We start from the raw sequence: 19454 nt of genomic DNA, 5'->3' as shown, positions 1-19454 counted from the left end.
TACTATACTATGACATTTTTTGATGTTTTTATGCCTTAATATACTATGAAATTTTTTGATGTTTTTATGCCTTACTATACTATGACGTATTATGCCTTACTATACTATGACGTTTTTTGACATTTTTATGCCTTACTATACTATGACATATTATGCCTTACTATACTATGATGTTTTTTGACATTTTTACAGCTTAGTATACTATGACGTATTATGCCTTACTATACTATGACGTTTTTGGATGCTTTTATGCCTTATTGTATTATGATGTTTTTTGGACATTATGCCTTACTATACTATGACGTTTTTTGATGTTTTTATGCCTTAATATACTATGACATTTTTTGATGTTTTTATGCCTTACTATACTATGACGTATTATGCCTTACTATACTATGACATTTTTTAGATTTTTATGCCTTAGTATACTATGACATATTATGTCTTACTATATTATGACGTTTTATAACTTTTTTAAGCCTTATTATATTACAACGTTTTTTGATGTTTTTATGCCTTAGTATACTATGACGTATTATGCCTTACTATATTATGACTTTTTTTGACATTTTTACACCTTAGTATGCTATGACGTATTATGCCTTACTATACTATGACGTTTTATGACTTTTTTAAGCCTTATTATATTACAACGTTTTTTGATGTTTTTATGCCTTACTATACTGTGACATATTATGCCTTACTATACTATGACGTTTTTTGATGTTTTTATGCCTTAATATACTTTGAAATTTTTTTATGATTTTATGCCTTACTATACTGTGACGTATTATGCCTTACTATACTATGACGTTTTTTGAAATTTTTACACATTAGTATACTATGACGTATTATGCCTTACTATACTATGACGTTTTTTGAGGTTTTTATGCCTTAATATACTATGACGTTTTTTGATGTTTTTATACCTTACTATACTATGACATATTATGCCTTACTATACTATGATGTTTTTTGACATTTTTACACCTTAGTATACTATGACGTATTATTCCTTACTATACTATGACTTATTATGCCTTACTATATTATGACTTTTTTTGGCATTTTAACACCTTAGTATACTATGACGTATTATGCCTTACTATACTATGACATTTTTTGAGGTTTTTATGCCTTAATATACTATTACGTTTTTTAATGTTTTTATGCCTTACTATACTATGACATTTTTTAGATTTTTAAGCCTTACTATACTATGACATATTATGCCTTACTATATTATGATGTTTTTTGACATTTTTACACCTTAGTATACTATGATGTATTATGCCTTACAATACTATGACGTTTTTTGATGTTTTTATGCCTTAATATACTATGATATTTTTTGATGTTTTTATGCCTTACTATACTATGACGTATTATGCCTTACTATACTATGACGTTTTTTGACATTTTTACACCTTAGTATACTATGACGTATTATGCCTTACTATACTATGACATTTTTTAGATTTTTATGCCTTAGTATACTATGACGTATTATGCCTTACTATACTATGACGTTTTTACGTTTTTATGCCTTACTACACTATGACATATTATGCCTTACAATACTATGATGTTTTTTGACATTTTTACAGCTTAGTATACTATGACGTATTATGCCTTACTATACTATGACGTTTTTGGATGCTTTTATGCCTTATTGTATTATGATGTTTTTTTGACGTTATGCCTTACTATACTATGACGTATTATGCCTTACTATACTATGACGTATTATGTCTTACTATATTATGACTTTTTTAAGCCTTATTATATTACAACGTTTTTGATGTTTTTATGCCTTACTATACTGTGACATATTATGCCTTACTATACTATGACGTTTTTTGATGTTTTTATGCCTTATTGTATTATGATGTTTTTTGACATTATGCCTTACTATACTATGACGTTTTTTGATGTTTTTATGCCTTAATATACTATGACATTTTTTGATGTTTTTATGCCTTACTATACTATGACATTTTTTATGTTTTTAATGCCTTACTATACTATGACATATTATGCCTTACTATACTATGATGTTTTTTGACATTTTTACACCTTAGTATACTATGACGTATTATGCCTTACTATATTATGACGTTTTTTGACATTTTAACACCTTAGTATACTATGACGTATTATGCCTTACTATACTATGACGTTTTTTGTTGTTTTTATGCCTTAATATACTATGACGTTTTTTGATGTTTTTATGCCTTACTATACTATGACGTATTATGCCTTACTATACTATGACGTTTTTTGACGTTTTTATGCCTTAGTATACTATGACGTATTATGCCTTACTATACTATGACGTTTTTTGACATTTTTACACCTTAGTATACTATGACGTATTATGCCTTACTATATTATGACGTTTTTTGACATTTTTACACCTTAGTATACTATGACGTATTATGCCTTACTATACTATGACGTTTTTTGATGCTTTTATGCCTTATTGTATAATGATGTTTTTTTGACGTTATGCCGTTTTTATGCCTTAATATACTATGACATTTTTTGATGTTTTTATGCCTTAGTATACTATGACGTATTATGCCTTACTATACTATGATGTTTTTTGACATTTTTACACTTAGTATACTATGACGTATTATGCCTTACTATACTATGACGTTTTATGACTTTTTTAAGCCTTATTATATTACAACGTTTTTTCATGTTTTTTATGCCTTAATATACTTTGACATTTTTTTATGTTTTTATGCCTTACTATACTATGACGTATTATACCTTACTATACTATGACGTTTTTTGACATTTTTACACCTTAGTATACTATGACGTATTATGCCTTACTATACTATGACGTTTTTTGATGTTTTTATGCCTTAATATACTATGACTTTTTTTGATATTTTTATGCCTTACTATACTATGGCGTATTATGCCTTACTATACTATGACGTTTCTTGATGATTTAATGCCTTAATATATTATGACGTTTTTTTATGTTTTTATGCCTTACTATACTATGACGTTTTTTTATGTTTTTATGCCTTAATATACTATGACGTTTTTTGATGTTTTTATGCCTTACTATACTATGACGTATTATGCCTTACTATACTATGACGTTTTTTGACATTTTTACACCTTAGTATACTATGACGTATTATGCCTTACTATACTATGACGTTTTTTATGTTTTTATGCCTTAGTATATTATGACGTTTTTTTATGTTTTTATGCCTTACTATACTGTGACATATTATGCCTTACTATACTATGACGTTTTTGGATGCTTTTATGCCTTATTGTATTATGATGTTTTTTTGACATTATGCCTTACTATACTATGACGTTTTTTTATGTTTTTATGCCTTAATATACTATGACATTTTTTGATGTTTTTATGCCTTACTATACTATGACATTTTTTAGATTTTTATGCCTTACTATACTATGACATATTATGCCTTACTATACTATGATGTTTTTTGACATTTTTACACCTTAGTATACTATGACGTATTATGCCTTACTATATTATGACGTTTTTTGACATTTTAACACCTTAGTATACTATGACGTATTATGCCTTACTATACTATGACGTTTTTTGTTGTTTTTATGCCTTAATATACTATGACGTTTTTTGATGTTTTTATGCCTTACTATACTATGACGTATTATGCCTTACTATACTATGACGTTTTTTGACGTTTTTATGCCTTAGTATACTATGACGTATTATGCCTTACTATACTATGACGTTTTTTGACATTTTTACACTTAGTATACTATGACGTATTATGCCTTACTATACTATGACGTTTTTTGACATTTTTACACCTTAGTATACTATGACGTATTATGCCTTACTATACTATGACGTTTTTTGATGCTTTTATGCCTTATTGTATAATGATGTTTTTTTGACGTTATGCCGTTTTTATGCCTTAATATACTATGACATTTTTTGATGTTTTTATGCCTTAGTATACTATGACGTATTATGCCTTACTATACTATGATGTTTTTTGACATTTTTACACCTTAGTATACTATGACGTATTATGCCTTACTATACTATGACGTTTTATGACTTTTTTAAGCCTTATTATATTACAACGTTTTTTCATGTTTTTATGCCTTAATATACTTTGACATTTTTTTATGTTTTTATGCCTTACTATACTATGACGTATTATACCTTACTATACTATGACGTTTTTTGACATTTTTACACCTTAGTATACTATGACGTATTATGCCTTACTATACTATGACGTTTTTTGATGTTTTTATGCCTTAATATACTATGACTTTTTTTGATATTTTTATGCCTTACTATACTATGGCGTATTATGCCTTACTATACTATGACGTTTCTTGATGATTTAATGCCTTAATATATTATGACGTTTTTTTATGTTTTTATGCCTTACTATACTATGACGTTTTTTTTATGTTTTTATGCCTTAATATACTATGACGTTTTTTGATGTTTTTATGCCTTACTATACTATGACGTATTATGCCTTACTATACTATGACGTTTTTTGACATTTTTACACATTAGTATACTATGACGTATTATGCCTTACTATACTATGACGTTTTATGACTTTTTTAAGCCTTATTATATTACAACGTTTTTTGATGTTTTTATGCCTTACTATACTGTGACATATTATGCCTTACTATACTATGACGTTTTTTGATGCTTTTATGCCTTATTGTATAATGATGTTTTTTTGACGTTATGCCGTTTTCATGCCTTAATATACTATGACATTTTTTGATGTTTTTATGCCTTAGTATACTATGACGTATTATGCCTTACTATACTATGATGTTTTTTGACATTTTTACACCTTAGTATACTATGACGTATTATGCCTTACTATACTATGACGTTTTTTGATGCTTTTATGCCTTATTGTATAATGATGTTTTTTTGACGTTATGCCGTTTTTATGCCTTAATATACTATGACATTTTTTGATGTTTTTATGCCTTACTATACTATGACATTTTTTAGATTTTTATGCCTTACTATACTATGACATATTATGCCTTACTATACTATGATGTTTTTTGACATTTTTACACCTTAGTATACTATGACGTATTATGCCTTACTATATTATGACGTTTTTGACATTTTAACACCTTAGTATACTATGACGTATTATGCCTTACTATACTATGACGTTTTTTGTTGTTTTTATGCCTTAATATACTATGACGTTTTTTGATGTTTTTATGCCTTACTATACTATGACGTATTATGCCTTACTATACTATGACGTTTTTTGACGTTTTTATGCCTTAGTATACTATGACGTATTATGCCTTACTATACTATGACGTTTTTTGACATTTTTACACCTTAGTATACTATGACGTATTATGCCTTACTATACTATGACGTTTTTTGACATTTTTACACCTTAGTATACTATGACGTATTATGCCTTACTATACTATGACGTTTTTTGATGCTTTTATGCCTTATTGTATAATGATGTTTTTTGACGTTATGCCGTTTTTATGCCTTAATATACTATGACATTTTTTGATGTTTTTATGCCTTAGTATACTATGACGTATTATGCCTTACTATACTATGATGTTTTTTGACATTTTTACACCTTAGTATACTATGACGTATTATGCCTTACTATACTATGACGTTTTATGACTTTTTTATGCCTTAGTATACTATGACGTATTATGCCTTACTATACTATGACGTTTTTTGACATTTTTACACCTTAGTATACTATGACGTATTATGCCTTACTATACTATGACGTTTTTTGACATTTTTACACCTTAGTATACTATGACGTATTATGCCTTACTATACTATGACGTTTTTTGATGCTTTTATGCCTTATTGTATAATGATGTTTTTTTGACGTTATGCCGTTTTTATGCCTTAATATACTATGAGATTTTTTGATGTTTTTATGCCTTAGTATACTATGACGTATTATGCCTTACTATACTATGACGTTTTATGACTTTTTTAAGCCTTATTATATTACAACGTTTTTTCATGTTTTTATGCCTTAATATACTTTGACATTTTTTTATGTTTTTATGCCTTACTATACTATGACGTATTATACCTTACTATACTATGACGTTTTTTGACATTTTTACACCTTAGTATACTATGACGTATTATGCCTTACTATACTATGACGTTTTTTGATGTTTTTATGCCTTAATATACTATGACTTTTTTTGATATTTTTATGCCTTACTATACTATGGCGTATTATGCCTTACTATACTATGACGTTTCTTGATGATTTAATGCCTTAATATATTATGACGTTTTTTTATGTTTTCATGCGTTACTATACTATGACGTTTTTTTTATGTTTTTATGCCTTAATATACTATGACGTTTTTTGATGTTTTTATGCCTTACTATACTATGACGTATTATGCCTTACTATACTATGACGTTTTTTGATGATTTAATCCCTTAATATACTATGACGTTTTTTGACATTTTACACCTTAGTATACTATGATGTATTATGCCTTAGTATACTATGATGTTTTTTGATGTTTTTATGCCTTAGTATACTACCACAATTTTATACCTTACTATACTATGACGCTTTTTGATGTTTTTATGCCTTATTATACTATGACGATTTTATACCTCATTATAATATGACATTTCTTAAGCCTTACTATATTATGACGTTTTTTGACGTTTTTATGCCTTAGTATACTATGACATTTTTTCGATGTTTTTATGCCTTACTATACTATGACATTTTATGATGCTTTTATGCCTTACTAAACATGGTTTTTTGACTATGATGTTTTTGACTTCTTTATGCTTTACTATATTATGATATTTTTTGACGTTTTTATGCCTTACCATACTATGACGTAGGGTTGCACGGTATACCGGTACCAGTATAGTACCGCGATACTAGAGTTTTGAAAACGGTACTATACCAGCATTTAAAAACAAACGGTACTTTTATTTCATTTTATTGAATGCAAATGAATTGGTAAATTGGAGCCTGTCTCTTTAAGCACAGCGAGGCCAGCGAGTGTGACGTATGACTCGCATGTTTAGACTGAGGAGGAGAGAGAAACGACAAGTCGCGTCTTAGACAGACGGAGCGGGTTGAAGAAAATACCGTAGATAGAGATGGCAGCTGCAGAAAATCCCGTACTTGTGGTCAAAATGGGGGCCCGAAGTACGGTGTGGAAATATTTCGGGTTCAAACCGAACGATAAAGGCGAGCCACTGAACCCAGAAACACCGCAGTGCAAGCGGTGCTACAAAGTGTGTCTCGCAAAAGCAGGCAACACTTCAAACCTGTCGAAACATTCAAAGGACAACCATGCGGACTTGTTCCGAGACTTCAGTCAAGAACGACAGGTGATAATGTTGTTCACCAGTTCACTGCACTGTAATGTCAATGAAAGAAGTACAAAGCCCCTCCCAGCCCAGTAGTAAACCTACAGTAGCCTGCAAACAGAGAGCTAAAACATGTCCATGGTTAATAAATACATTAAAAAATATATTTTTAAAAATTAAATGACATTCTTTAAATATTTAAATAACCCATTAAGGCAATACATAATATAATGAAATATTTTTTACAAAAAGTATTGAAAAGTATCGAAATACATATTGGTATCGGTATCGAAACAGAAATTTGGTATCGTGACAACCCTACTATGACGTACTTTGCCTTTCTATGCTGTGATTTTTTATGATGCTTTCATGCCTTACTATATTATGACGTTTTCATGCCTTACTATACTATGATGTTTTTTGACCTTTTTATGCCTTACTATACTATGACTTATTATGCCCTACTATACTATGATTTTTTTTTTACATTTTTGTGCCTTATTATATTATGACGTTTTGATGTTTTAATGCCCTACTAAACAATGACGTATTATGCCTTACTATGCTGTGACGTTTTATCATGTTTTTATGCCTCATTATAATATGACGTTTTTTGAGGTTTTCATGCCTTACTATACCATGATGTAATATGCCTAATATGCTGTTACTTTTTGTGATGTTTTTATGCCTTCTATCTGTGTATAGAACTAATGCAATTAGTAAAATCAGTCATAGCTGGAAAATCATTTAAATTAATTAATATAATTTTGGTACTAATTGAAGATGAAAACAGGAATGGTCAGGTTTAAAATTATAAGTAGATTCTCTTGTTAATCTATTTGTGGGATGAAGGATTTGTGTAGTCCAGTAATTTGATTATCTTTGTTATTTGTGTGTATGTAAGAGAGACAGACTCTTTCTATTCTTGTTACTTTATTTTGGTATTTATGATTTTATATAATTGGTATTTATCATTTATTTAGTTTTAAAAGTTATGATAATTTGTTACAAGAATAGTTTCAGTAAAACTTTAGCTGATTAACAGGAATATTACCATAACTAACAAACTAAATACACACACACGCACATACACACACACACACACACACACACTTTAACTAGACATATAGTATGTGTCAATATATGGTATTGTTCCAATTTGTAATAGGTTTCATATGTCATTTTTAAATATATAGCCTATACTGTAAATAAATATATGATTTTACTTCATACGTACATATATTTAATTTGCATATGGGCATTCCTGAATGTAAATTCAGATCTTATATGTTAATAAAACTTTTGGTTGATGGCATTTAAAATCCCATCCCTTTTTTGGAGGGGTGGCGGGGTTGTTGAGTCCCTCCTAATGTTGAGACCAAACCTACACCCTTGCTTGTGTCTAATCAGCTATGACTAAGCCTCTCTATGTGTCTGCCCCTGCCCATGTCTGAATTACTGCTTGAATAACGTGATTGAGCTCTCATTGCCTTTCCAGTAAGAGCTACAGTGGCTTAATAAAGCTGAGAGCCCTTCTGAGTCACTCAAAACCAACCTGGCAACTGGACTGCATCTCGTGGCCCTGGTCCCTACAAAAAAAAGATCTGGCAAGTCGCACTGGCCCCGATCTCATAGCCCACAGACAGAACAGGAAGGAGCCAGCTCATCATCGTTTGGGAGAAAACCTGAGTCAGGGAAATTTGTTGAACTTTGTGAAGTTATTTTCCACTAAATCTAGCTGATGTTTTGTCGTGCTGCTGCTGAAGAAAATGTTAACGGAAGGTCAGCAGAAGAAGTCCGTCTGTCTGTCCCCTCACTACTTTGACTGAAATATCCAAACAACCAGTGAATGGATTGGCACAAAACTTGGAGAGATATATTCATGGTCACCAGATGATGTATCCTGCTGATTGTTATTTTATCTTATATTATGATATATTATCTTGCACCAACATGACCATTTGAGAGAAATGTCTCAACAGCTCCTGGGAGCAATGGATGAAAGGAGAACAAAGGAAAATGTTACATAACCAGCCAAGATAGATAGATAGATAGATAGATAAATAGATAGATAGAGTGTGTGTGTACAGCTGTACTTCAGCATTTCTCAGTATTGAGATTCATGAGGCCAGCCTCTATGGACTGGTGCTTAGAGCATCATGCGGTTTAAAGTTTAATCTCTTGAAAACAATAATGCATTACTATCAATCACAGTGACTACCAGCTTGTCAATGCTCAACTAATCACTGCTTCTTCCATTTCTTTAGGCCTTATTGTTAAATTTGGTCTTATAAGAAACTAATTAGATTTTCAATATTCAGTTAGTTTTTTTAAGTAAAAAACATCAACCAACACCTCAACTTTATGTGCAGACATATTCAAATGCCATTTCCTCAAAAGAAACATCACAGAAAACCATCCATTAAAATGCTACACTCAGTTGAGAAGTCCCACAGATATCAGCAGTAATTGGTGGGTTATAAAGTGGAGATGTTATTGTCCTAAATTCATTTTTCTTCTGCTTGGCCGACTTTGGTGACTGTCTGGCTGATTCGATGGTTTGCCTGACTGGCCACAGTATCCCTGTCTGACAGGCCTAATGAATCTGATTTCTCATTTGACACAAAAGAGAAATTGCCGCCTGCCAGGTTGATTTCGTTCCATCAGTCTCACCTCGACTATCCCCGTCCGTCGAAACCGTTCAGAAACTGATTTTTAAATTAGAACTGCGATGTTCCCATCAGTTTCACTGAGCAGACTGCCCGACTGGCTCAATAATTTTCTGATAGATTCTCTGTTTGATTTACTGATGTTAAACTATCTGTCCACATGGTATAATCGGCCAGCAGAGTGACTTGGGTGTGCACTGAGGACACAGCATCCACAGTAATTGGGTAAAACCTCGTCCATCTTCCTCTGGACTGGTTTAGTAAACCAATTTGATGATGAAGCAGAAAAATAGGCCTATTTTACAGACATACAAAGTCAGTATTTAACTAAATGTCATTGCACATGGAGATTTTAAAAGCTGTAATTAAAAAAAAAAGTGTTAATGAATGTGACCATAGACAGTAGTAAATAAAACAAACTAGAATGCTGATGTGTTGAGGGCCCTTTGAGATTTAATCCCTCTGTGACACTGGAGGTCCAAATCCAGCCGTGTCTTTCCGATTCACATGCACTAATTTAATTTTCTTCTTATCTGTGGTTGCTAATCCGCTGTTTATTTCAGACACAAGAAATTTCACTTCACCTCGTCAAATGATGACACTCATAGGTGACAAGAGGCAGCCATCCGGCAAAGAGTAAACAAATATGCTGTAAAACAATTACTAAGGTATCATTAAACCAGGAAGGACATTATGACTTTGTTTAACTTTAATTTATGGTTGGTCTCACTACAGTGTGTAAGAGCCAGGTAAGGAAGTATTTCTATTTGGTAAATGGTTGTGCTTCAATAAAATGTCATATACTGTATGTTCTGATATCATAGAAGTTATTACAATAGTTTACATATGAAAGTGGATAATGCTAAGGTTATGTTTATATTATGTAGTAGCATTCAGGTACACATACTGCATTATTATCATTTACAACAGGTGATCGTGTTGTATTGTGTGTTAATAGGCATAAACCATAAGGTTATTCATGGTCCAGCCTGAGATGTTACTTTTGGATCATCTGCCATACTGATGTGGGCTACATTGTTTCCCTTTCCTCCTGGATTTGTTAATACGCCGGTCTATTCATGAGGAAGTTGCATTTAGTGAGATGGAACACAAGTCAAAATAAAGGCAGCATTAGCAGACTGTGCAGAAATACTCTTGGAACTTAAAATATGGCCACAACACAGTGCAAAATGATCAGTCTGCCAGTAGATGAAACTAGTCAAAATGTATTAAGAAAAACACAGGACATTGGGTCAAAAGTTGAAGTAAACAAAGGCTTGCTTTGCATAAAGCTTTAAACAAATCGAGGCAAAGTCTCAATGTGCAAAACAATATGAATAAATAAATGACTGCTACATACGATCCAGCATCCCTATTCATTTAGTGTAATGTCTCACTGGCAAACACTTTGGAACTGGTAATAGAAAAACAAACAGAGGTCCCTCTGCTTTACTTAATTGGCTGTCTGACCTGTTTACTCATTTACTCAGACTGGCTCTTTTTTTCAGGGTTTTTTTTTTTAAAGCTCAAACATATTGATCTCTAAGAAACAGAAATAAAAAATACTGTTCAAGGAGTATCATCCCATCGTTCAAAAGTTTCCAAAGTGGAAAGTGTTGACTCTGACTCCAGACAGGTTAGTCATACAGACAAATTCTACATAACCTGACCTGTCAGCCGGCCCCGGTTCACTCACAGTTTGGTCTGCCGCATCACCATCTATCTCGGCTTGATGCAGCACAGTAGGAGCCTGAAGCTTAAAGCACAACGGATCTCGCTCCAGACTGCCAGATAAATAAAACCAACGGTGTCACTCCCTCTGGCTCCTTTGGTTAACCAGCCATATCGATGACATCTCTGTGTTCGTGGCCTTAAGCTCTTAAAAACAACAGGCTCATTTCACACACTCCCGGACTAACCTGAGTAGACTTTTGCCTGAGTATAACCTCAAGTGGAGACTTTAAGCCTGGAACAAGGCTTAAAACCTGGCCCTAAAACTGGCTCATTGATTCTGGTCTCAGAATTCAGACTGCTGACTAATTCTTGGACAAGGTGCTCCAATACCATAAAACAGTGGTGCCACTTGGAGCTAATGGAGAAAGGAAATATTGCCAAAACACATTTTCCCCCACAGTCTTCTATCTATTGATCCAATTTGCTAATCGGCAGTGCTGCCCTTCTGCAGTGTCTGATGGAGCATTTTATATAGTATCACTGCATTTAAACATAATGCCCTGATTTTGCCATTGCCCATTTATGAAAGAGAGACTCAAGGAAAATGCGTTCGTCATCGTCCATCAGAGCCACGTACAGCATCCATCTCTGTGCCATCACACTCTCTGTACTGTCAGCTCTTCTCTGACAGTGCCCGCCAGTTGTTTGTCAGCTTATACTGCTTGCCAGCAAATGAGTGCAGCGCCTGTTGTGTACAAACAATTGACTGACAGACGATGGTCCTTTTTATGTCATCGATTCCACCATCACCTGTTACCCTTTCTAGATTCTCAAGTGTATTTCCTCCCCTTCACTCTCTGACTGCTCTTGTTTCTGTTTTTCTTTTTGCCTATGTCTCTCCTCGGAGACCAGCCTTGGAGCGCTTTACCATGGCAACCAAATGGATAAATTCTGTGAACTAGTGGTTTGTCCACCAACAAGTTTTTCAGTCCAACAGCAACTTTGACTTTTAAGATCTGCACAATGCACACCACCATGATTCACCAGAGCAAGAGTCTGCTTTTTTTTCCTCTACTATACAGTGGGAAAGCTACTTTTCATTTGGTATTGAATCCATGTGTGATGAATGCAGTTTTTCAGTGCAGACATACAGAATTTTGTAGTGTGATATTCAATAATGTTGGGCCCTACATAGGTAAATGAAGCTATATAAACACATACACTTTATGCCTATCTGTGCTGACAGCAGAATATTTATCATCTATATATTAATAACTGGTAATATAGAGACATCAATTATTAATGGCATCAAATGGGAATCCATTATGTAAAAGAGTAGCCAACTACTGTCAATTACATGTATGTGCAGTCACAATTTAAAACACACAGTTCTTGAAGAGGGTTTATTGGTTGTAAACACAAAAAAGTGGAGCATAAACCAATTCCAAACAAAAGCCTTTTGTCTCATTGAAAGCGCAGTAACACGTTAATGAGCTTTTAACTGATCAAATTCCATAAAAACAAACATTTTATGAAACACATTTTGATTTTCTTAGTTTCTTTTTTTATTAGAGGTTTGTTGATTCCAGTGAGACTGATTTCAGATGTTTATTGCAGCTTGTACAGAAAAGGTGTGTACTGCTGCCTTGACATCGTTCTGGAGAGTGCATGTCTGCTCGGTTTGTGCAATTATTATATTCAATGGAAATATCTTCTTTTTTTTCTGTGACTGTGCACTGCTAAATCCTTCTGGAGGATGTCAAGACACGAATGCTGGGTTTATTTACCTCTAGCACTTATATTTCTCCTCAGTAAGGGTCGCTCTGAGTGAGGGGAAGGAGGACCATTATGGAGGACAAAAATTTGGAGACATTCAATTTTTTTCTTTTCAGTCAGCCTACAGATTAGAAGTACATCGTGACTGTGACTGTGTTTGATAATGCCTCTGCTGCTATTTCAATATTTTCTTTTAAACAATGAAAATTTATGACATTGAAAACTAAGGCAGACCTAAAGTAGAAAGTAGTAAATACATCAATAGGCACTGACCTTTCTTACACACAGTAGGTAGTAGTAGCAGGCAAAAGAATAAACAAATTACAGGTATTATCCTGCCATCTATCATAATTATCTGCTCTTTAGAAAGATTATTTTTGTGGCTTACATAAAACAGCTTAAAATGCGACAGCTTTTAGCTCTGCCAGAAACTGACTATCAATATGATAAAGTGAAGATTAGTGCATCTTGTTTAGAAAGTGCTCAGAATGACAAAAGATGAAGGTGAAAAAAGAGAGAAAATTAATCCAGAACTACTGATATACTGTACCTATAGGGAAGAAACCACCGTCACAAATTTACAACAGAGATCTGATTACATTGTAATGATAATGATCAAGGCCGCCGACCTCCCACACACCGGCCCTACGGTCTCTTTCTGTCTCTCTCTCCGTCAGTCTCTTCTCTCACTCTCTCTCTCCTTTCTCTCTCTTTACTGCCTGTTGAGCAAATAGCCAGAGGTGTGTGTGTGTGTGTGTGTGGCTCACAGAGACAAAGGAGAGGATGCAATGTGTGCATGTGTGTCTGTGTGTCTGAGGGTCTGATTATATTAGCCTTTATGCGCAGGCAGGTTCACTGACGTCAGTGAGCAGCATCTGATGGAGGAAGGGTGGTTGGGGCCAGTCAGCCATTCATAAATATAAAGGCTTAGTTTATATGGTTACGTGTGTGCATGTGTGTTTGTGCTGCATGAGTCACACCTTATATTTTACAGTATAAGTTTACTAATGACATCACTAGATGTAAAGCATTCAAAAGAAATATCTCACGTGTGATTCCTAAACTCAGGCGCGTTAAGATCTCTCAGTGAAACATCAGTTACATCTCATCTGAAATGTGTCTATCTTGTATCTATTACACACATACACACACACACACACACACACACACACACACACACACACACACACAGGGACTCATGCACCATCCATTATCCCTAATAAAGATGAATAAGGAGCCAGCAGCATTTCATAAACCCTGCAGTTACACAGTTAAAGCGAGACTATGTGACTTTTGAAACAAGAAACAGCACATCCATTCATTTACAATTGACAAATTGAATTCATGAACATTAAAGCTCACCACCCGTGCTCCATTCAATACACTCTCAGAGTTTGGTCTGGTATGACCAGTTAGCTTATGGTGGCTAATGTTTGCTCATTTTAGAAAACTTTATAGCTGTAGGACTATAAGAGAAATTGCTGACTCAGTTTTCATGCGTCACAACCCTTCTCTGCTTGTGCTCTCTGCTTGTGCTAAAAATTTTAGCATGTGATTATCCTGTAAATACATGTAGGCAAAGTACCACTGTTAAGCAAAGGTTACATAGGCTGGGTTAAACAGTGGGATGTAAGGATCCACTGTGTGAAATACAACATCACATTATAAAACAGGTACTTCCATTAAAACGGGACATGTTAGCCGCTACATCATCTGATTGGGTTATAAGGGATACACTGCAATGAGCAGGTTTTGTTAATTCACACTTGTATTAATCTTCCTACATTAAACGAGCATTTTTAGTCAGTACATGCGTTTGGAACTGTTGATTGTATCAAGCTAATCAACCAATCTGACTAAAAAAAGACGTGCTTTAATGTTATCGTTAAATGGCTGTCATGCTATTTGCGCCCACTGACACTGTTGATGTGCCCTTGAGCAAGGAGCAAGTCACTGCATCTACTCCAGTGGTGTGGCCCTACATGTGACTCTGAGCCCTCTGATGTGAGACATGCATGTCTTGGGGGCTGTGTGTGTGTGTGTGTGTGTGTGTGTGTGTGTGAGGGATATGCAGGGTGACAGGCTGCAGTTGCTAAATTGGTCAGTTATGTAATCTTCTGTTTCTACTTCTTATTGTTGTTTTCACTCTCCACATCATCATCATCATCATGTTTCTCTTCTCCCTGTTTAGTATACACTGTTTTGGCTGGAACTGCTTTTGACTTAACGAGAAATTCTGGGAGTTCCTGATTGTTCATTACATATCTAGCTAACGTGGAGTTGCTGTTTGGTACTACAAATCAAGCTTTTGTAATTGCTATCCCAGTGTATTTTTCAAACTAAAGCAGTATTCATGTCCATATGCCCATAAATTATATGTCTATATCATGATATGTTCCCAATGGGTCATACAGAAAACCTTCCCAAAGTTTTTTCTCTTGTTACTTCCTGAATTTTAGAGTATTGCCTAAAATATGTTGAGCTGAAGACCTGAATTACCGACAGTGCTTTGAGAAGTACCACTTGTTTTAATTGTCTGCTATCAATAATTGAATGCTGACAATTTAATTACTTTCTGTGTGGTGAATATACAATTTTCCAACAATAATAACGTAGCATTCTAACATGCCAACACAATCTCCATCTAAAAGAGACTGAAATAAACCTTTCTTTACTTCAGTGCAGCTGCCTCCTACAGTGAGTAATAAAGGCACCTGTTGAGCGCTGACAGGGCCATCAACCTTCAGCGAATTACCAAGCGATCTGCTGATGACTGTTTTCAGCACCACGGACAGCACGTCATCACAACTGAGCATGAGGGACGTTTAGAAAAAAAAAATTAAGGAGGAAAAAAAAGAGAGACAAGACCTTATGGCTGATAGAAAGAGAGAGAAAGAGAAAGAGGGATGGAGGGAGAGATCTGGCCATGTCATTAGGGATTAGCCCAGTTCCACAGCTTGAGGCTTTCAGTGTCTGAGTGCTCTTGTCCTCACATAGACACACACACATCCAGCATCCAGCAGCATAGATAGATAGATAGATAGATAGATAGATAGATAGATGGATAGATAGATAGATAGATAGATAGATAGATAGATAGATAGATAGATAGATAGATAGATAGATAGATTTTGCTTGATGGAGCTGAACGGGTGCCATAACAGCTGTCAGAGCTGTTATAAATCAGAATCTTTCTCCACATCATATACACATCAGATCATTTATTACACTATAACCCTTAAGAGTAGTAAAAGGACTGGACTGGCAACAGCAAATAATAATAATAATAATGATAATAATAAAAAAAATAAAACTATACACCTCTCAGTACCAGTCCTAGCCTGGTCAGATGCGTACATGAACTGATGAAGCCTCTTGGATGAGAGGTGAAACGTCTTCCCAGACAAATAACCTAGTCCAGTTGTTTTCGATTTAAAAAACTCCTTTAGGATACTATGACCTGGACAAATGAGAATATACACAGGCTCCTATACACCTCTACACTATGGCAGCACAGAAAAGCCCTCTTTTTTTCCTCTCCTTTCCTGAGCATACAGACAATAAGTCTCATCATGGCACCTTTGTTTCTCCCCCTTCTCTCTCTGACACAGCCCATATCGAGAATGCAATAACCACATGCTCTCACCTGCAAGAACACACTTCATTAAACGTCCCACCCTCTTTCTGTCGGGTCCCGGTCGCCCCTCTGTCTCTTCCTGTACTCTTCTCGACCCTCCGAACCCAGCCTGCTGCTGCAGCTCTAGTCCGGTGGGAGAAGCGACACCCGCCCTAAACTCTCTCCTCCCTGCTCTGTCTCACGCAAAGACGCACACCGTTAAGGTGAGGTGTACAAATACAGGAAGGGACCATTTCCCGACATTTCCATCCACTCCGCGGAGTCGCCAAATAGGCTAACACCTCGGTTTCCGCCGCGTTATGCGCCACCGCTCATGAAAAAAAAAAAGAACTGCACAAAGGAAGACAACAAAAAAAGGGGAGGAGGAGGAGGAGTGAGGGGGGGGGGGATTATTGAAGGACAGGAGTGGATGGGTGATCTAGTTGAAGATAACGAGAGAGGGTGAGAGGAAGAGAAAAGTGGTGGAAAAACACTCACTTCGGCACGGCCGGATTAAAGGATGCCCATGTCGGATGCTGCAGTCGGTCACCAGCATCAGCAGCAGCAGCAGCAGCATCTCCTCCAGGCTGCGCGGTGCATCAGCGGGAGACAGCGCGGGAGGGAGCGAGGGGAGGGAGGGAGGGGAGGGTGAGGCTGATGATGTAAAAAGCTTTAAATCATTCAGGAGCCCGCTGCACGACATGTGACCGCCGACACGGTGTATTATTCATCCGGTTTGTTTCCTGATCGCCCTCGACCGGCCAGGAGACACCGAGCTGACGGGACGTCATTGTTCCAGCCCACCCCCGTGATTTCCACTGATCCAGACATTACGCTAGGATTATTACAACAATGGGACCATGATACCCCTATCATTTATTTTCTTTATATAGAGGTGCATCATACTTATTTTCTTCTTTATATACTTTTCAAAATATAATTTTGAGTTCAACTTTATACAGTTTTGTTATTTCTTGCTGGTAGTCCACAAAATATATATATTTTACTAAATATAAACATTATAAACGTGTCAATTTAAATAAAAGTCAATAACATATTTAGATTCATAAATGTCAAGGCTATACTTTACAGAAGGACAATTCAGTCAAAGAACACGTCAAATGATTCTAAATTTGTAAAGAATTCCGCATATAAAACTCAGGCTAATCTGAGGGTAACCATCCTCACCCTCAATTTATTTTATTTTTTTCTTAATTGAACACAAAAGAAGTCTATGTGCTATGGTCTTCAAAACACAAAACTCAATTTTGTGTTGGTTTGTCCACCACATAATCAGTTAAGGTGAGTGATGGGTCACAGTTTGCTCTTTCACAGTTTCATTTGAAGCATTATTCTCCCAATTTACCCAGTAATTGCTTTACAGTCATGGATGAGATCAATAAGTTGTGAAACTGCCTCACGTACAGACCTGCAGCAACAAATCATCCTCACTAATGTTAGGTGGGCGGTATAGGTCATGTAGGACATGTCCCGTGTCAAACTTAATGATGTCACATTGAGACACTTATTGGACATTTTCTAGGCATGTGACATTTTCCACAGATGCAATAACCATGGAGCTCTGCATTGGTGTTTAATGTCATGTAAGGGAAAGCAGTGGCAGCGAGAATCATGTAAAGGCCTACATTATTAAGCCTGTGCTGGTCTCTGATTGAATATTGAACAGATGGCCAAGTTATTTGCCATATTTAGCCTATTTATGTCAGCTGCATTGTGTATGTATGTATGTGTGTGTGTGTGTGTGTGTGTGTGTGTGTGTGTGTGTGTGTGTGTAAGGGAGAGAAGCCAACAGGCAGGGAGCATTTGCAAAATTAAACAACATTACCACTGATGATCCAACTCACCCAAAGGAACTATCATTCAGCCTCACACAATTTCATCTGTGCAGTTTCACATCTGTGCGGTTTCAGAGTTTTAGAGTCACATGGGCCCAAATGCTGCTTCAGTTGTTTCCACTATGCTAGCATCAGGTTATAACCAGACATATTTCAGCTACAAGCACACACTCTGGGCGGTAATTCAAAGGCATTTCACCGAATCCAGTCTCTCGCTTTCATGTGTTCATTGCTGTGGCAATGTTGCTTCTGGCAGCCATCTTTGTTGTTCCTGAGAAGAAAGAGAATAGAAAATTAGATACTGACCATCCATTGCAAAATACAGTACATTATAAAGTTTTTTATAAAACTTGAACACAGAAACAACAAGCTATGACCTTTCCCTGAACAACAAATGGCTCAGGCTAAGCTTAGGATTTTTCTTCATGACAAAGTGATGTGGGGCTGCTGAGAGAAACATATGAGTTAGG

General features: G+C 35.1%; 1 protein-coding gene across 2 annotated transcripts in view; it reads right to left on the bottom strand.

Moving 5' to 3' along the window:
- slc7a14a (solute carrier family 7 member 14a) overlaps positions 1-17753 on the bottom strand; it is a 51788-nt gene extending 34035 nt beyond the window's left edge. Inside the window, exon 1 of one of the 2 annotated variants that reach the window (XM_056393393.1) lies at positions 17627-17753. The gene's annotated coding sequence lies outside the window, so the exon portion shown is untranslated. Of the gene's footprint in view, positions 1-17158; positions 17466-17626 lie in introns of those variants that run through there. The other variant, XM_056393392.1, reaches the window with a different exon arrangement.
- Between the last annotated feature and the right edge of the window lie 1701 nt (positions 17754-19454).

The sequence above is a fragment of the Seriola aureovittata genome, chromosome 13 (assembly GCF_021018895.1).
Source record: "Seriola aureovittata isolate HTS-2021-v1 ecotype China chromosome 13, ASM2101889v1, whole genome shotgun sequence".
In the NCBI taxonomy this organism is placed as follows: Eukaryota; Metazoa; Chordata; class Actinopteri; order Carangiformes; family Carangidae; genus Seriola; species Seriola aureovittata.
Note: the sequence above shows the minus strand (reverse complement) of the source record. Positions and strands in the feature narration are given on the sequence as shown.